The sequence below is a fragment of the Pan troglodytes genome, chromosome 11 (assembly GCF_028858775.2).
Source record: "Pan troglodytes isolate AG18354 chromosome 11, NHGRI_mPanTro3-v2.0_pri, whole genome shotgun sequence".
NCBI lineage: Eukaryota > Metazoa > Chordata > Mammalia > Primates > Hominidae > Pan > Pan troglodytes.
Window position 1 is genome coordinate 72,944,493 of NC_072409.2, and position 16,363 is coordinate 72,960,855.

The 16,363-nt window shown below is 38.0% G+C and overlaps 1 long non-coding RNA gene across 2 annotated transcripts in view; it reads left to right on the forward strand.

Moving 5' to 3' along the window:
• LOC107976691 (uncharacterized) overlaps positions 1-15,936 on the forward strand; it is a 344,614-nt gene extending 328,678 nt beyond the window's left edge. For both annotated transcript variants that reach the window (XR_001720817.3, XR_010148704.1), the window contains one exon: positions 12,652-15,936. This is a non-coding gene — a long non-coding RNA (uncharacterized LOC107976691). The remainder of the gene's footprint in view (positions 1-12,651) is intronic.
• Positions 15,937-16,363: the final 427 nt, after the last annotated feature.

The window sequence follows — 16,363 nt, forward strand, 5'->3', positions numbered from 1 at the left end:
AGCCACTACTTTTGCTTCACAAATTTCAAATTGTAAAGAGTAAACCTGAGAGGGAGCAGTGAGTGTGAAAGACTTGAGGGAAGAGCAAGCTTCCCTTCAAGGTGTAATAGAACTATAGGCATCAGTCAGAAAGTATTTGCACTACAGAATATCCAACCCATTCTATGGAGGAGGAAACTGAAGCAACATTTAAATGACTCATCAAGCTAACACTGTTTGTGTCTAATGCTTCCTCAAACTCCATCTCCAGATTCCTTATCCCTGTTTCAATGTCCTGATACCTAGCTATGGAGCAAACTACGTTTTGAATAAAATGACAAATATTAACCTTGAAAATAGAGAAGGGATTCTCTTGACTAACAGGAAAAAATCATATTCATTTAACACATATACATTGGAGTGCACAGACAATAACAGCTCCTCAAGCTAAAGACAGTGTAAACCAAGAGGGCAAAAGGCATAATTTTAGAACTGAGGAAGCAGAATAATTGCTTGGCAGCCAAAAAAGAAAAGAAAAGAGAAATAAAAATACCGCAATTGTATGTAGTTTTGTGGACTATCAACAACCACAAAGTGTCTTTGTGTATCTATGTTGATTGTGAAAATGGCCACAGGTCTCAAGTCAACCTTTTATCTCTGTCTCATAGCATGGGGAATGTCAACACAGTAGAGACATGTTTGCAAGTGAAACACAAGTAAAGCCAAGCAGATACCTTTCCTTACAGGATATATGAAGTCTTGGGCTGAGAAGCTACATGCTTCATTTGGAAATGGAAATTGTTGGGTATGGCTGTGCTGGGATCAATACTATAAAATGCCCTTGCTATTTTTGTGTAGGGGGCAGGATGTGAGAGGGAAAAGGAAGGAAGATGTGATAAAGTATAACTGGTATGCAGAAATATCTTGTGGCTCTTGTACATTTACAGTCCTAATTTTTGCAGAGTTAATTTTATTCTTGGTGGAGAGGGCAGGTACAGGTGAGACAGGTAGCACTGGAGGAAGATGCTGCAGAGGTGGTTTTTAATGTCCTGCTTGGAGGGCAGACTGTTTAAAAGTCTTAGCTTTTTCCAGCCTGACTTGAGTTGCTGATACACTGTGATATTTAAGATCATGTCATTCAGAACATATTGATATTGAACCACATTGGTCTATGTGAATGTCCTGCTGGAGCCACAAAGCAGGATCACATTCCATTTGATACAGGTAGGTTTTGCCTTATAGGGATGGGTATTTCTGTTGTCATTCAACTGGGAGTAGCTCATTCCTGGCACAGGAATGTGGCCTAGAATAAATCTTTTGGCTTGAGAAAGAAAGATATTCCTTCTCTCTCTAGGCTCTGCCATGCTTGGTCTTGGACTCCAAAGCTCAGGCGCTCCAAATACTCATGATGAAAGGAGTGAACTGATCTCTAATAGGTGGGAAAGAGTCAGAGACTAGAAAGAAAGTGGCTTTGTGGATTTTACAGAATAGTTCCCTTCCATCATCCTTGCTGTTCAATTAAGTCATTTAAAAGTTTACAGTCTTGTCTTAGATAATATGGGGAATTAGGAAAGAACTTGCTTCACGCATGGCATGGGGAAGTCAAGTGTAGGCATGCAGTTTTCCCCTCTAAAAAAGTGTTGGTAGCAGAAACAAATGCTCCCAAAGGATGACCATACCCAGCAGAGGGGTGGTCATCTAGCAAGGGGACAGTGACAGCAGAAATAGAGGCCAGAGCCAAAGGACACGAGGGAACTGATTCCGAATATCAAGGAAGTGATAGAAACAGTCAGAAAGAGCGGGTGGGCTATGTGGAAGTGGGGGCTCTGAGTGATTGCAAATAACTTCAGTTGGAGTAAAATCAGTGAAGATTGTACTCTGACTGGCAAATATCTTTATGAGATGATCCAGGAACCAAGCAAGTATTCTAAATACACTGCCAAACATTGTCATCTGTCGTCCTCACAAGCCAGCCCTGATAATAAAAACTGCTAACAAACATGTATGACAAGTTTCTTGTGTGCCACATACAGTGCTAACACTTTACAATCCTTAGGCTAACACTGAGTTTCATGTTATAAACCTCTTTTTGGTGATGAGGAATCTGAGACCTTAAAAGGTTAAATAAATGGTCCAAGATCAACAGCTACTAAGTGGTAGAACTGGGAATCAAACAAAGATCACTTGTTCCAAGCCTGAACTCTTGATCACCGTGCTGTCCACTGGGAGCCAAAAATGAAGGTTTGGGAGTGTTGATGGTGGCAAGGGTGAGGGTGGAGGGAGTGAAAAGAAAGAAGGGAATAGAATCAATAGGACACACTTCCACAATTGTAGGATTTATTAACTTAATCATTTTTCAGGGAAAGTAAAAAACAATGTCAATTGTAAGATACCTCCTCCTTTCATAAGTATTAAAATGAGATAAATGAGTATCATAGAATCTGGGAAATACATTAAGTGCTTCCTATAGTCCATATTAATTCCATAAAGGCTTGTGCATGTTATCTCATTTAATATGTATTATAATACCAGAGAAGTAAATTATTTGCTCAAGGTTCTACAGCTGGTTAGTGACAACAAAAGAACTTAAACCCACACCTGCTTGAGTATTAATTCAATGTTTAGCGGGTAGAAAGCCTCTATTCCTAATTTTTTCTCTGAATACAAGATCCCATGACTCCACACTTGAAAGAATGCTTTTAGATGTGCTTTCCATAATTGCTGCTCCTGAAAGCAATGTAGGTAAGAGTTCTACAGTCACCTTCAGACATTTTGGATGCATTAGAGAAAACGGTAACGGCTTCTACAATTTACCTAGCAACCACTCCTTTCAGGAGCTTTCTTTTAGAGCCAAGTTACTTATGTGATTTCCAGCCAATTTACTTCCAGCCAGTTTACTGACATTGTTCAAGTCATCATACGCGAAGGGTTATTATGATTTCTTACCTAGAAAAGGTATAAATATATTTCAATGTGCCAGCTTCTCTCAATGTGAAATATTCATCCTGGTTTATGTATGTTTGGAAATTGTGAAAAATGTTTTTGGACAAATTAATTTAATTGAAGCTGATATTTATTACTCTTATGGTTATAGGAGTTCAATGTAACTTCTTAAAAGTTTCCTGCTTATAAAAAAAGCATGCTTAACTATAGGGGGTATTTGTTTCATTGAGTAACAGAATTCTGTAAGACTTGATAGCCACAGAAGAGAACTTATAATAGAAAGTGATTGTTGGAAAGTGACTACATCATCATATACACATGCATGCACACATGTGTTTATGTGTAGGAGTGTCCATGTGTATATAGATGTATACACATAACTACATATACATATGCACTTGGAGGAACCATTTGAACTTTGTAAAAGGTAATAGCTATAAAATGCCCCTAGATAAATAAATTTACATATTATCGTAGGCATAAACACATGCACTCATATGTCTAAAGATGCACACAAATGCTTCTTTCTCCCAAGAATAGTCAGGAAAAATTGAATGTAAAATGAATTTTCAAATTGGTTTTAATTAACTGGATGAGCCAATATTTAATTGAATAGCTTTTTTTGAAAAGTTAAGACTCTTTGGACAATTAATATGATTTACAAAATAAAAGTATATGTTTAGTCTTCTCAAAGTAAGGTACCATTAAATATGTATATATATATAAAACATTTGTTCCATCAAAGTCAGTCAGTTGCAAATATTTATTTAGCACCTACTATGTCCCTAACACTTTTCCAGGTGTTGGAGAATCCGTGTGTATATGTGTGTGTGTGTCTGTGTGTGTGTGTGTGTGTGCAGACAGAGAATGAAGGTATGAAATTGTAACAACAAACTTATTGAAACAAAAATTCTGTGGTCTCCCAGCAGCCTGTCTGTCCTTGGGAGGCTGTTAACTGCATATGGAACTGAGCTCTCCTGGGCACTATTAGCACATAGTCTGTCCTTAATCTCAGCCTTTTAATCTAGAGCAGACTTTTACGTTTGATTCCCATATGCAAATTCAAGCCCATATCCAGATAATCCAATATATTCATTTTAAAGTCCACTCTGCAACTTCAAAGTCAACAACACATTGAGAACATTATTCCAAACAAAAATATACATATTCAGATCTATAAACTTTTTACTATGTCTTATAGGCTGCGTAGAAAAACTAAGAAGGTAGCAATCACTTCTCTGGGAGTTCAGAATAGTATGCTTTCTAAAATCCTTCAACAGTTAAGTAATACCAAGAAATTGGCTCCCTCAAGCAATAAGTTACTCTGATATTCACCAAAATATAACAACAAACTGGCTGTCAAGTTTGGCAACCATTTGAAAAGAGGCGGGCCTCCTCTCTGAACTCTGAATGGAAACATTATTTTTCCTCCTGTAGAAGCCATCATCACTCTTTCACTAGAAGGAAGGTCACAGCATCTTTCACAAAAGATTTGCCTGCTTGTAATTACGCCTGCAGCGTACAGACAAATGCAATTTTTAAAATGCTAACTGTGTTATACTTATACTCAAGGGATCCCCGGGTACAAATGTAACGCGGCCTCACCAGTTTGTCTTAGTGAGACCTTCCAGTGCTGATTGAAAACAGCTGAACTAAATCAACAGTTACCTTGAGCCAGGGGCCTTTGGAGAGCAATTAGAGTCAAGGCTTGGGTTTTGAACCCAATATGCTCTGTCAGTCTCAATGATTTGTGTTTGTTGTACTCAGTCTCATTTCCTGCATGAAATATGAGGCTGTATAAAGAGAAAAAATTCCCAAGATTAAAAAATATTTGACCTCAGTGCATTTGTGAGCAGAGAAGTACACATGTCTAAATGACCATTTGGGTTTGTAGTACAAAGTTCTATTGATGTTGGCAGCCCAAGCTTCCCAGTCTCAAAGCCACATGAATGGTTTCGAGTTTCAGCCAAAAAATGTTTTCCACATGCTTTAGTGTGGGCCAATTTACACAGTAGATTTTGTGGATACTGTGGCCAAGTGCTTCATAAAGGGCTGCCTTCTCTGGGATCAGGGAAACCACAACAGACACATTGCTAATGCAATCTAATTATCTGCTTGAATATTTTTCCAGATGTATCCAATGTCTAAAAATACTGCAATAAAAAAGGTATTATTTGACTCCCTCGACTGAAACAGTGGCATAAAGAACCTGTTTGTCTAGAGGGAAAGTTATGACATTGTACTTCTATGACTGCATTTAAATCAGTCAGTTGAAACAGTACCCACAGGGCAGGCTGTACTTTCTGTTTGAATGAGTCTTCCAAACCAAGACCTTTAGTTAGCATAAGAGATCATTCCTTTATATAAAGGGATGACCCTCTCACTTAGAAGTTAATTCCTCTCATTTGTGGTTTCCTAATTTGATTGAGGTTGGTTAGTGTAACTCATGACAAAGATCCCATGCTTTTCCCACTCAGCTCATTGTATGCCTCACACAACAGGAGAGCAGGCCATTTCCTTCCTGCCAGGGGAAAAATTCTTTCGACTAATAAGTTGAGATTTTTACCCTGTCCCCATAGAAATACTGGCTGTTCTGAAGGTCTTAATGTTTCGCTTTTGTTTTCCTTCAACAGAATTTATTTTTGTATAGCAAGTCCCATACTTCAGCCTAGTTTCCTTTGTGTCACTTGGATTTCAGCTAGTCCAGCAGATACATGATGTTATGCCAGGTTATTGTTCAAGCTGTTGGCAATGACGCTCATTCCTAATACATCCAACTGCCGAGGAGAATACAAGCACATGCCGTAGGAATTTGTTGAATTAAGTTGAGAGGCCAATTTTACCAAACCTGTGTCTTTACACACACTTTTAACAAAGATTCTAGAATGAATTGTAAAGTTCCAAATAAATGGGCAACACACATACACACACACACTTTTTCAAGAAACTGAAAAACTTAAGACAATTTTTTACCTTCCTCTTTTTCTTTCCAGTCCTCCTTCTAGCAGCAAGGATTAGGAGCACAGGGATGCATTCTGTATTACACCTTTTAGGAAGCAATAAATCAGAGGCAAGACATCACCTTCATTGCTTTAATTGGTCTCAGTCATAACCACAAAACCACTGTGCCAGCTTCCCTAATTCCCATATAGCACCGCTGGAGTGAGCAGAGCTCTCCAACACACAGATACCTTTAAATAGTTATGCACTGAAGTTGTGGCTGAAACTAAAGTAAAAGGCAGCAGAGTGCCAAGAACTTCACGTGAGCTAATGATGAGCAAACGAGTCCCCGCAGGCTGCTTCATTCCATTCTCCTTAATTGAGCTATTCTCCTTGCAAGAAGAGTTTTTACTGATTGATTTGACTCTGTTGTTTCTTGTGAAATCCAGAAACCTTACCCTCATTCACTCTACTGTTGTTTCTTTTTTTCCCAGCTGGGATATGGTTTCAAAATATGTTCCTAGTTCGCTAAAAGACATCCCTAGGGAATGAGGTCACTTGGGTTTTTCAATTAGAAAAAAAAATAAACAGTTTTATTCTTCTGGCAATCCTTTTTTCATTGTATGACCCCTGCTAATAGCAATGTTCCATTATCTTATTTCCATGTAGCATCAGAATGTTCTCAGGAAAGGGGGACAGATAAGAGATGTAATGAGATGCTAGTCACTTTGGCAAACAGCATATTCTATCTAAAAGTGGGTTGTGGCCAGGCCCGGTGGCTCACACCTGTAATCCCAGCACTTTGGAAGGCCGAGGCAGGCGGATCTCTTGAGGTCAGGAGTTCGAAACCAGCCTGGCCAACATGGTGAAACCCCGTCTCTACTAAAAATACAAAAACATTAGCCAGGTGTGGTGGTGGGCGCCTGTAATCCCAGCTACTCAGGAGGTTGAGGCAGGAGAATTGCTTGAACCCGGGAGGCAGAGGTTGCAGTGAGTCAAGATCACACTACTGTACTCCAGCCTGGCGATAGAGCAAGACTCCATCTGAAAAAGAAAAAATAATAAAATAAAAGTGAGTTGTGTTTCAAATATGTATTTATGATCCAGTTTTTTGGAATTCAGTTTGTGATTTCTGGTAGAAGGAATGTTATAAATGGGGGATATGATAGGTTCTCACAAAAACTTTTTTTTTTCTTTTTTTTGAGACAGAGTTTCACTCTTATTCCCCAGGCTGGAGTGCAATGGCGAGACCTCGGCTGACTGCAACCCCTGCCTCCCAGGTTCAAGTGATTCTCCTGCCTCAGCCTCCCAGTAGCTGGGATTACAGGTGCCTGCCACCACACCCGGCTAAGTTTTTGTATTTTTAGTAGAGACGGGGTTTCACCATGTTGGCCAGGCTGGTCTCCAACTCCTGACCTCAAATGATCCAACCCCCTCAGCCTCCCAAAGTGCTGGGATTACAAGCATGAGCCACCATGCCCGGCCCTCCCCAAAACTTTTTAACACCTAATGTAACCCATAATATAAAGTACTATATTAGGAAAAAAATAAAAATGAAAATCCTTCATGTTATAAGATGCAAATCTGTCTGCCATTTATATGGGAGTCTAGGAATATGAGCCCAAAGAGAGAAGGAATGAGAAGAAGGGGAAAAAACAGTTTCTTCTCACATTACTGGTAAGGTTATCCCATGCGACAACCTGAAAGAAACAAAATTGGTTTGGTACCCTCTTCCAGAAACTCATCCATAATTTTTTTCTCGCTTTCTCACAGTCACCTTGCGGGTCCTAGCAGTTTCATGTTTCCCTAAACTGTTTTATTATGAAACCCTCCTTTCCTGTTGTCAAGTATAGGATGCTTCATTCATCTTAATCAAAATACATTGTTGTCATCAAAAGGAATTCCTGGTGACCAAAATAATTTGCAATGAGGTATGAATGACCTCATAATCATTTCAGGCTATTTGCCCTTAAAGTAGCATGGAAATCAGCCCCAAAGAATCTTTTCATTTCATTTGTTCATTTCAGGCAATATGATAAAATTGAAAAATTTCACAAATGTCAGGAAAACAAGATCTGGTGTCTGGGTTTCAACTCTTAGAGCTTCCCAGCTTGTAGCTATGCCCCTGAAGTAAGTATTCTGACTTTTCACATGTTATTCTCTCACTAAAAGCTCTGCATTGCAGAGAAGGTATCCCCAGAACTTCAGCATCCAGAAATCCCTTAGTGAAGCTGTCTCCCTTCACTAGGTTCCTCTGTCTGAAAGTGTTGTTAGTACATGGGGTGATTGTAAGCCCAAGACTGTAGCAGAAAATAAAGGGGAGCTCTGAGATCTAAATTTGAGTCTTGGAAAATGCTAGCCGTAACTTTCATAATTGTTTTGGGCAAAACATTTTTTTTTAATTGGTCACAGAGCAAGCTAAGAAATGAGGCGTTTTGAACTGAATTGCTAATGAGATTTTCATGGGTCCTAAAACTGGCTAGATGGGTTTTGAAAGTTTTGGGTTTGGTTTCGAAGATCACAGCAGAACACAAAGCAGGGTTTCTTAAAGTGTGGTCCATAAATCACTCCTGTCCTCTGGTGGCTTTGGGGCAAATCGTTTATGAATTTCAGAGGAAAAAGGAAACTTAAAACCCTTCATTCACAAATATTTAACACATTTAAAACATAAGATAAATGTAATTCTCACTGATGTGTGCTCTGGTTTTAATTGTCATTAGCATCCTAAAAGTGGCCCACGTGCTGCAAGAACTCTGCTGATCAGGTCTCAGCTTCCATTCGGTTAATCGAATGCAGTGTGCTTAGGTCAACTTATTTTCATATTATTAGCATGTTACCATTTGCATTTGTTACATTTGACTTTTTTACATTGTCACTATTGGAATTTATTATTCAATTTCTAATTTTATAAGAAGAGCAATCACACAAAAGTAGTTTATGAAAACATAAAGACAGTTATAAAAGTATTGACAGAAATATACCACCACTATAATCATCTTTAGTGACCAGGATTCAGAATGAATATAGAATGTGATTATGTATGTGCTTAGACAAGGGAAAAACAGAAGCATCTGGATATAAAAGTGAAAATAGGAAATCCAAAAATAAACAAAGGAAAATTTTATTTAATAAGGCCAGCGATCATTTTGAACCTAGTGTGTAGTAAATTGCCTTTTATAAAACTTGATTAAATAGTAGCATGAGGTCTTCAGAGCTTTGCATGCATGTACTATGTACTTCTCAGGCTTTAAAAATGATTTTTTTCCATAGAAATGATTTTTTCTATAAAAATACTTTAAAAATAATTGCTGGATTTTATTGCCAACAAAAGTGCGAATATACAACTTATTATTTCATTTATCTTTTGTATTTTTTTTCTGTTTCAATTTCATTTAGCTCTGCTTTGATCTTTGTTATTTCTTTTTTTCTGCTGGGTTTGGGTTTTATTTGTTCTTGTTTCTCTACTTCCTTGAGGTGTGAGCTTAGATTGTCTATGTGCGCTCTTTCAGACTTTTTGATGTAGGCATTTAATGCTATGAACTTTCCTCTTAGCACCGCCTTTGCTGTATCCGAGAGGTTTTGATAGATTGTGTCACTATCATTCAGTTCAAAGAATTTTTTAATTTCCATCTTGATGTCAGTGTTGACCCAACAATCATTCAGGAGCAGGTTTAATTTCCATGTATTTGTATGGCATTGAGGGTTCTTTCTGTAGTTGATTTCCAGTTTTATTCCACAGTGGTCTAAAAGAGTACTTGATATAATTTCGATTTTCTTAAATTTATTGAGACTTGTTTTGTGGCCCATCATATGGTCTATCTGGCTTATCTTGGAGTATGTTTTATGTGCTGATGAATAGAATGTATATTCTGTAGTTGTTGGGTAAAATGTTCTGTAAGAATCTGTTAAGTCCAATTCTTCTAGGGTATAGTTTAAATCCATTGTTTCTTTGTTGACTTTCTGTCTTGGTTACCTGTCTAGTGCTGTCAGTGGGGTATTGAAGTCTCCACTATTATTGTGTTGCTGTCTATCTCGTTTCTTAGGTCTGGTAATCATTGTTTTATAAATTTGGGAGCTCCAGTGTTAGGTGCATGTATATTTAGGATTGTGATACATTCCCATTGGACAAATCCTTTTATCATTATAGAATATCCCTCTTTGTCATTTTTAACTGCTGTTGCCTTAAAGTTTGTTTTGTCTGATCTAAGAATAGCTACTCCTGCTTGTTTTTGGTGTCCATTTGCATAGAATATCTTTTTCCATCCCTTTACCCTAAGTTTATGTGAGTCCTTATGTGTTAGGTGAGGCAGCAGATACTTGGTTGGTGGATTCTTATCCATCCTGCCATTCTGTGTCTTTTTAGTGGAGCATTTGGGCCCTTTATATTCAACATTAGTATTGAGATGTAAGGTACTATTCTATTCATTGTGCTATTTGTTGCCTGAATACTTTGGGTTTTTTTTTTTATTTATTGTGTTTTTGTTTTATAGGTGAGATGTATGCTTTAAGAAGTTTCTATTTTGGTGTTTTTGAGGATTCATTTCAAGATTTAGAACTCCTTTTAGCAGTTCTTGTAATGCTGACTGGGTAGTAGCAAATTCTCTCAGCATTTGTTTTTCTGAAAAAGACTATCTTTCCTTCACTTATGAAGCCTAGTTTCACTGGATACAAAATTCTTGGCTAATAAATGTTTTGTTTAAGGAGGCTGAAGATAGAGCCTCAATCCCTTCTAGCTTGTACAGTTTCTGCTGAGAAATCTGCTGTTAATCTGATAGGCTTTCCTTTATAGATTACCTGATGCTTTTGCCTCATAGCTCTTAAGATTCTTTCCTTTGTCTTGACTTTAGATAACCTGATGACTATGTGCCTAGGCAATGATTTTTTTTGCAATGAATTTCCCAGGTGTTCGTTGAGCTTCTTGTGTTTGGATGTCCAGATCTCTAGCAAGGCTGGGGAAGTTTTCCTCGATTATTTCCTCAAATATGTTTTCCAGACTTTTAGATTTCTCTTATTCCTCCAGAACACCAATTATTCTTAGGTTTGAACACTTAATATAGTCCCAAACTTCTTGGAGGCTTTTTTTAAAATTCTTTTTTCTTTATTTTTGATGGATTGGGTTAATTAAAAAACCTTGTCTTTGAGCCCTGAGGTTCTTTCTTCTGCTCGTTCGATTCTATTTCTGAGATATTCCGGTGCATTTTGCATTTCTCTAATGTGTCCTTGATTTCCAGAAGTTGTGATTGTTTTTTATTTATGCTATCTGTTTCACTGAAGATTTTTCTCTTCATATATTGCATCTTTTTCTGAGTTTATTAAATTGGACTTCACCTTTCTCTGATGCCTCCTTGATTAGCTTAGTAATTGACCGTCTGAATTCTTCGGTAATTCAGAGACTTCTTCTTGGTTTAGATCCATTGCTGGTGAGCTAGTGTGATCTTTTAGGGGTGTTAAAGAACCTTGACTTGTGATATTACCAGAATCGTTTTTCTGGTTCCTTCTAATTTGGGTAGACTATGTCAGAGGGAAGATCTGGGGTTCAAGGGCTGCTGTTCAGATTCTTTTGTCCCACAGGATGCTCCCTTGATGTAGTGTTCTCCCCCTTCCCATAGGGATGTGGCTTCCTGGGAGCTGAATTATAGTAACTGTTATTTCTCTTCTGGATCTATCCACCCAGCAGAGTTACTGAGCTCCAGGCTGATACTGATGGGTGTCTGCACAGAGTCCTGTGGTGTGAACAATCTTCATGTCTGTCACCCATGGATACCAGCAACTCCTCCAGTGGAGGTGGCAAGGGGGTTAAATGGACTCTGTGAGGGTACTTAGTTTGTAGTTTTGCTTACTATACTAGTTTTGTGCTGGTTGGCCTCCTGACAGGAAGTGGGGCCTTTTTTTTTTTTTTTTTTTTTTTTGAGACGGAGTCTCACTCTCTTGTCCAGGCTGGAGTATAATGGCACAATCTCGGCTCACTGCAAAATCCGCCTCCCGGGTTCAAGCAATTTTCCTGCCTCAGCTTCCCAAGTAGCTGGGATTACAGGTGCCTGCCACCAAGCCCGGCTAATTTTTGTATTTTTAGTAGAGATGGGGTTTCACCATGCTGCCCAGGCTGGTCCTGACCTCAGGCGATCAGCCTGCTGGGATTACAGGCGTGAGCCATGGAGCCTGGCCCAGGTGGAGCTTTTAAGAGAGCATCAGCTGCGGTAGTATAGGAAGGATCAGGCAGTGGGCAGGGCCCTAGAGCTCCCAAGAGATTATGTGTTTTGGCTTCTGGCTACCAGGGCAAGCAGAGAAAGATCATCAGATGGGGGCAGGGTTAGGTGTGTCTGAGCTCACACTCTCCTTGGATGAGGCTTGCTATGGCTGCTGTGGGGGATGGAGGCATGGTTCCCAGGCCAATGGAGTAATGTTCCCAGGGGGATTATGGCCGCCTCTGCTATGTCATGAAGGTTGCCAGGGAAGTGGGGGAAAACCAGCAGTTACAGGCCTCACCCAGGTCCCATGCAGCCCAAAAGGCAAGTCCCACTCCCACTGTGCACCCGCCAACAGCACTGAGTTCGTTTCCAGGCAGCGGTGAACAGGAATGAGAACTTGCCTCAGACTACCAGCCTCCTGGCTGATAAAGCAAGCAGAACTTTCAGGTTTCACACCTCCCCACCTCCCCCAGCTTCTGTGCCATGTCAGCACACCCAATTCACCCTCCCCCCTACAAGTTCTGTCCAGGAATCTTTGCGTTCGGTTGAAACTGTTACAAAGTTCATTTGAGGTTTCCTTCCCTCTGCGGTCTTTTCCCAGTTCCTCTGGCAGCCCTCCTCAAGGACCTCTGTGAGACAAAGTCAGAAATGACTTCACTGGAGACCAAGAGAGCCCACAGAGCTCTTCCTGCTGCTTCTTCTACCCTTGTACTCACTCGGCTCTCTAAATTTGTCTCAGCTCCAGGTAAGGTTGGATCTTTAAATTTGTCTCAGCTCCAGGTAAGGTCGCATCTTTAAATTTGTCTCAGCTCCAGGTAAGTTTGGATCTTTCTCCCGTGATTTGGACCTTCAGGTTCCCCACTGAGGGTGTGTGTTTGGGGATGGATCATCCCTCTTTCACACTTTCACACTTTGGACACTCTCAGTTTTTCAAGTGTCTTGGAGCCTGTGGGAGCAATGCACTTCCTTCAAAGGGTCTCTTGGCTTTCCTGGTATATTCCTGTGGTAGTTCTTGGAGCAAAAGTTCATAATATGAGTCTCCACACACGAGTCTGCCTACTAATCTTGATTTGGTGTTGAAGGAAATACAGTACAGAAATTTGTAGATAAAATCAGATGGCAGTATGTGTCTTTTTAGCCTACTCCCCTGAAAATGAGATTCTTCTTTTCCAAAGTGAAGTATGCTGTTTTCCAAAAGGAAACTTTTATAACTTTTTAAATGGTGAAATACAACACATGAAGAGAAAGATGCATAGGAAATAAATGCACAATGTAATGAATAATCAGAAAGTAAATATCCTTTTAACTACTACCTAAATAAGGGAATAGATTGTTGTCTACACTGTAGAAGCAACCCCTTGCCCCAGGGTATCCCTTTTCAATCACATTCTCTTTATCCCTCTTAGATTAAGACATTGTCTTGATATGCACATTACTTTCATTCTTGAGATTCTTTGTACTTTTATTGCTTTTATATGTGGCCCTAAATAAAATGTCAAATATTAACTGGTTTTAAACTTTATATAAATTCATAATTTAAAAAAGTCTCTCAATAAATAATGTGTTTGTAAGATTAAATTAGGTTTATTGTACCTAGCTCTAATGAGTTAACTTTTCCTGTAGTATAAAATTCCACCATATTAATAACCACAATTTATTTATCCATCCTAACATTTTGATAGCTTCATGAATGTTAGAATTATTTTCAGCTATTGCAAAAATTGCTACCATGAACTTTCTTTTACATGTTTCTAGGTATGTGAATACATTTTTCTAGGTATATACGCAGAAATGGAATTGTTACTGTTTGGTCATAGAATATTGTATGGGAAATGACACTTTTCTAAAGTGGTTTAAAGATAAGTGTTGGTGAGAATGTTGAGAAAGGGCACCTCATACACTATTGTTTGGAATGTAAATTAATACAGTAATCACAAGCCAATTTTCATTCATACCAACCCTGCATAACAGCTTCTTGCTTCATATCTTCACCAATACTTGGTATTGTCAGACTTTTAAATTTATTCAGTCGCATGGATTTGTAGAAGGACATCACTGTAGTTTTAATTTGCATTTCAAGATGGAAATTGTGTACATGAATACTTGAAATAATAAATAAAATTAAAAATGTCTTCATAATATTGATAATTCCAGTAAAGACCTTTTCTATTACTTGAAATGGTTCATTCAAGTCATATAACTAGCAGTATATTTGCTTAACTCATCAGACAAATCAATTAATATTTTCTTGACTTGATTTCAAGATTACATTCACATAACCAATGAAACATAAACAAATATTTTCTATTTGTTTGTATAAATAAGGGTAGTGGTAATACTTCATTTACTGCATCTTCCAATTTGAAACTTTGAAACCTTTGTTACTTGTTTACAGTTTTTTCACTGACATCATTGGTGAAAGAGAGCTGAATGTTATATTCAGTGTATTCTGTCCACAAGCTTTGGTTTAAAGTACAATAGAAATATCTCTCATTCTCCCACAAAGTCTCCTAACACGTGCTAGCATTCTCACTGTTGAATAGTATTGCAAAGGCAGAATGTAGCATAGTTGATATAAATACTAAGCAAAGAAAAGACACAGAGCTTGTGGTTTGAGCTAAAAGAGTGATTTTTATCTCTGTGGAGGATGCCAAACAAAACCATCCCAATCCTTGGTAAGAAATGGTAATATTAATGAAAAGTATATTTTCTATCATGTTTTATACTTGCTATTTAGATTATGATATTTTTTCACAAAAATTAGTAATCACAGTTCCTCCAAAAGACCATTAAGTGGTCTATCAGAGACAGAATTTTGGTAAACACTAGTAAGGTAGAAAGTGCCGATGATGAAGAGCTGATGACAAGGATTTTAAGACTGACTTGGCCCTGCAGCTTACTGACCATCTGGGGGAATCATTAATGCTTCTGAGTTTCTATTTCTTCATCTGGAAAATAGTCCTTGTTACAGCTGCCCTGATTTTCTCATGGTTTGTCTAGATAAGTTAATATGAAAACATATTTAAAGACCAGTCTGCTTCCAGCTGTGATGGAGTAACTTGTATCAGACCCACTGTTCTATAAGAGAATTTTGAAAGTTGGCTACGGCACAAAACCATCTACAAAAACAATCAAAATAAAACCCAAACAAACACCAAAACCAATGCTGTTTTTGAAGGCACTGGAGACCAACCTAAACAGCCAGAACATGAGGGACCAAGATTTAGAGAAAAGGGAACCATAGAAAAGTGTAGGAAATTTCCCCTCAAGACATTTTGAGACCCACTAATCAGTAATTAAGCAGAGCAAGATTCTAAGAAAATAAGTATAAAGCAACTATTAAAAAGCTAAGCAGAGATTATCACAGCTTTGGGATTTGCTAAAGGCCTTAATAAACACTCTTGGATTTTAGTGGCAAACCCTGAAAGCTTACTCCCTAGGAGTGCTAGAAAACCAGAAATAGACTAGTCTTTACTGGATCAAGGAGAAATACTTGTATTCTAATGTCTGACAAATAAAAATGAAATTCCCTCTAGGGTAGATAACATTACCTAGGACCACTAGGATTTTCATGCACGTTATTTATCATTCATTCAAAGACTTCCAGGATGCCAGGAAAAATAACCAAATCTACAAAAATCGGGAGAAAATAGAAACAGATCCGTAAGTCATGCAGCTGTTGGGACTAAGTGATATGAACATTAAAATAATTATGATTAATGTGTGCAAGGAAAATAGGGAAGGTGGATAATTGCACAGCAAATTAAGAAACTATAAAAATAACAAAATAGGAATCTTTATAATTAATGTAATTTAACAGCAGATTAGACTCATAAGAAAAGGATTCATATATAAGAAGATAGGTTAGTAGAAAATATTTAGATTGAAGGAGAGAAAGAAAGAGACAGAAAAAAAGAGAGACAAGAAAGAGAGAGATGCTTTAAAACCATAGGAGATATAAGGTACACAGTAAAAAGATTAAACTTATGTGTTATTGGAGTCCAGAAAAAGAAGCGAGATAGAAAGAGAGAGAAGATTCTCTGAAGATATCATAGCCTAGAATTATCTAAAATTGCTGGAAGTCTACTGATTCAAGCATATCTATGAATCAAAAGCAGGGCAAATCAAAGAACATCACACCTAGATACATCATAGTAAAACTGTTGAAAGCTCAAAACAAAGAGCAAATCCTAAAAACATCTAAAGGAAAAAAGATACATTACTTTTAAAGGAGAAACATTAAAGTTATGGTTGACTTTTCAATAGTGTGATTTCTTTCTTATATGTTTGCAAAAATTGACCAGAGGATTTAT